Here is a 4,480-nt window from a genome sequence, read left to right as displayed (position 1 = left end):
AGCCAACCAATCAGAGCAGAGAGTGGAGAATTTCTAGCCAATCCGGAGAGAGAGAGCATTTCTGGACTGCTGGCAGTCAAGGTTGGTTGACTCTGTAAGAGAATTTCCACACAGCTCTTGCAAAATTGTTGTCACACAATTCCTTACCCCTATTTTTAAACTTTATTTATATGATTTTATTATTATAAATCTCGTCTCGTCTAGTTTTCTCCCGCTTAGTTTGAATGCTATCTTTATTGTTTGCCCAGGTCCTGAACATAAATGCAATTTGTTTCTGATTATGAATATTATACTTATTCAAGCTATTTCACTAGTTATTTTTCTTAGGCCTCAATATGCGTGCTTTGTAGATTTGACATATGTGACCTGAAAACACTTCTTCAAGCACTGTGTTGGATCGCGATACCTCCTGTATGTAGCTGCCGATCCGCGTGTTCGTTGAATGAAGACTTCGAGAAGTAAAGTACCAATTGATTCCAGTAATACCAATGTTAGGGTTAAGGTGTTAGGGTGTTAGTATGTTAGGTTAGGGTTAACATGTAATGTTCACTCTGCAACTTCAAAGTGGCCCGTCCACCTGTGCTCTGACCACTTTTACTTGATGACTCTCAGAGGAACCCACTCAGCTGTGTGTGGAATTCCTGGATCCTCACTGACTGGTTACAGAGGTTGCCTGTTGGGAGAAAACTGAGAGAGTCGTTTTTAGTTGAACAAAATAAAATCTACATTTCATAAAAGTGCTGGGCTGGCCTATGGATTGTAAATCTCTATTCTTAAAATGAGTTCCATTGTCAGATCTAATTTGTTTGGGAAACCATGTGCCGGATTAATCAAAAATTTAATAACGCTTTTTGCCTCTTCTACTTTTACGGGAACCGCCTCAGGCCAGCCAGTGTATGCATCCACTGCGACCAAGAGGTATCGGAACCCATTGACCCTATCTAACATATCAGTGAAATCTATAATTTTCTTGCCCTGCCATTGGGGCAACTGGAAACTTTCCCTCATATGGTCGAATTGTTGATTTTACGTTAAATTGTGTACATATTGAGCATTCTCTGATATAATTCATGGTTTCCCGCAGTGTGTCAGGCCGTGGGCCTCTTCCAGCGCGGCATCTAACAGACCGGGCGGGAGAACAGGTCTGCCGTCTGGGATCCGCCAAATTCCTTCAACTTTCACAGCCCCCCTTTTCCTTCCAAACTGTTTTTTTCATGTGGAGGAGCTTCTTCTTGATCACAACTAAGTCTTTCCCTGTCGTATCTTGGAAGCATTTCATGAACTGTTTTCTCTACCAACAACAAACTGTAACTTGGTTTATAACCTGCCGCCTTCTTTGCTGCCTGATCTGCAGCCTCATTACCTTTTCCGTCCAAAGAGTTCTCCTTGCGGTGACCTTTGCACTTTACAACTGCGACCTCCGCTGGTTCCACGAGTGCCTGTGTCAGTTGCCTCATCTCTACTTCATGTTTTATAGGTGAGCCTGATGCTGTGTTAAACCCTGCCATATTTATCCCTTCATGTGTGTGTGTGTTATGTGTGGTGCAGTTAAAATCTTGTCCATGTTAGCCGGGCTGCCAATCACGCATTCCCTGTTCATTCACCATTGTACGTAGGGGCGTAGTCTTTTCTGAAAATGCAGGAATAAAATGTCTATTATAGCTTGCGAGACCCAGAAATGACAACATTTCCTTTACAGTCTCTTATACCAATCATTCTGTTCAGCAGTAAGGTCAACCTGTGCAGCCACACCTTCAGGCCCAACACACAAACACGGTGATGTAATCAACCAGAAATTTCCCTGTAACTTTTCTCTAAACGCATCCTGATAGACCTCATTCTCCCACGGTACTCAATACGGGTTTATCGGAGCAAAATCTTGCTGCGGACCTAACTGATCCGGCTGCACCTGCCGAGAAAACCGCTGAACCATCTGTTTCTCTTCCTTTCGTTTATCATTAAGCTTTTTCCGTGCCTCATCTAACTGCATTTTTAGGAGCTGTTCCTGCGCTGTCATCACCTCCTCTTTCTTTCCCTGTTGTTTAGCTTTAAATGTGTTGATGTGGTGTGAAAGATGTCTCTCCCAGACATCCGCCGTACTCCCTGGAAGGTCAGGATTTCCTTCCATAGTTTCTTTCACTGATTGTGGAAGTCCTAAAATTATTGCCTGACGGAATAAGGTGGTATGCAAATTATCTGAGCCAGGATGGCACCCTGTGGCACACATCCATTCCTCTTTACACCTCGTAAGGAACCCATGTGACGACTCACTTTCCTCCCACTTAAACCTTAGATTCTGCATTGCTCCTGGAGATATTGGAAATACCTGTCTCATAGCTTCACCAACCCTGGTTGCACAAGGTCCAAAACGTGCAGCATTAGGTCTGTCTTTAATGCCTGCTGCTACCTCAACTTTATCCAAATCCCAGAGAGACACTTGTCTCCCTAGAATTCCTCTAAAGTCTCCCATCGCCAACTGCATGCTCTGTGTTAAACTAAAAAGGCTGGACATCCACTTGCCGCCTCCCTCTGCGGGTGGGGACATCTTATCCACTAAACAATTGATGTCTGTAATTGCAAATGGAACATATACCGGTTCCTGTCCTCCTCTTTTCTGTATCAGAGGGGCCTGGAACTGAAACGGGCCCCTTACTCCGCGTGTGTATTCGTATTTGACCCGCCTCCTGTCAATGGTTCACCTCTATACTCCCACTCACTCTCTTCTTTATCACTGCCATAAATCAATTTTACCTTCTCCTCCCTGCAGTCAGCCCTGGCAAATCCTCCTGAGGGATCAACTCTTTTTACTTGTTTTATTTGATTGCTAGAAGTTTTAAAAATATCTAATGTAGATTTCTGACTATCCTGTTTTTTAAATTTAGTTTGTTGCGAGGTTTTAGGGTGAACCACCTGAGCTTCCTCTCTAAATTCATTTTTTCCTAACTTATCTCCATCTCTTCCTGTCCCTGTTTAATCCTGCTGACCTGTCTCCAAAGTTCCCACACTGTTTCACGTAACTCCTGCAGGTCTTCATCTCTGTCCACACCTAACTGACCACTGTTATTAGTCAAAACTGGCAATTGATATGGGGGTGGGGAAGTAGTAGTAGGTAATGATGGGTAAAGAGTGGTGTTAAGTGTCAATGTCTGATTTAAATCTTCTAATGGAGGCTTCTCGACATTAGGCACTCGTGTGACCCTCCCAGATCTGAAATAGTGCACCACTGCACATGCCACAGCCACAACATGTATCCTTCGACGCCTCTCTTCTAACTCCTTACCCTGTTTTTGCCATGATTTCCCTGCTATAAACCCTAATTTTGGATTATCAAGATGATCCTGTAATATCGTGTGAGTTTCTGACTCCCAGTTAAACAATGCATCAGCTAAATTAACCTTCACCTCTGGAGAGGGAAGTATCTTCTGCTTCTGAGCTTCCTTCCACAACTTTTTTATTGCATCCAATTCTCTTTCCCTGTCATCTTCTTTCATGCCACTCACCACCTGATCAAGAGTCCACTTCCACTGTTCTTCCACAGACCGAGGATAGGGAGAACATTCTCCCTGATCCCTACACGCTTTTCCACAATCCAGTTCCATCTTTAACTATGCTCCCAAGTGAGATTGAATGTGAATGACTCCAACGGTCAACTCAATGCCTCAGTGAAACAAGCTTCTAGATCAAACGTCTTTGATCCGGTTCCACTCTGGGGGTTAATTCCCAAGGACAAAGAGCCTTTTAATTCACGTTCACTCTGGCACTTTTCCAACCCACACAAAAACACAAATCTCGGGCGTCGGGAGTGTCCGTCCCGTCAACTGCGCTCCGAGTCCCAACCCAAATCTTTTTGATATACAGTGCACTGCATACAGCAATACAGCACTGTACTAGTTACGGTTTACTCTAACCGTCTATTCCCTGTTTTCTCAACAGTACTTCCGGACTCTAACCGTACTTATTTACGGACTCTAACCGTTCTTATTTACGGACTCTAACCGTACTTATTTACGGACTCTAACCGTACTTATTTACGGACTCTAACCGTAATTCCTGTTTTTTTCAACAGTACTTCCGGACTCTAACCGTAATTCCCTGTTTTTCAACAGTACTTCCGGACTCTAACCGTAATTCCCTGTTTTTCAACAGTACTTCCGGACTCTAACCGTAATTCCCTGTTTTTCAACAGTACTTCCGGACTCTAACCGTAATTCCCTGTTTTTCAACAGTACTTCCGGACTCTAACCGTAATTCCCTGTTTTTCAACAGTACTTCGGACTCTAACCGTAATTCCCTGTTTTTCCTGTTTTTCAACAGTACTTCCGGACTCTAACCGTAATTCCCTGTTTTTCAACAGTACTTCCGGACTCTAACCGTAATTCCCTGTTTTTCAACAGTACTTCCGGACTCTAACCGTAATTCCCTGTTTTTCCTGTTTTTCAACAGTACTTCCGGACTCTAACCGTAATTCCCTGTTTTTCAA

Source organism: Takifugu flavidus, chromosome 1 (assembly GCF_003711565.1).
Source record: "Takifugu flavidus isolate HTHZ2018 chromosome 1, ASM371156v2, whole genome shotgun sequence".
Classification (NCBI taxonomy): domain Eukaryota; kingdom Metazoa; phylum Chordata; class Actinopteri; order Tetraodontiformes; family Tetraodontidae; genus Takifugu; species Takifugu flavidus.
The sequence above is the reverse complement of the archived record's forward strand: the minus strand, read 5'-3'. Positions refer to the sequence as shown.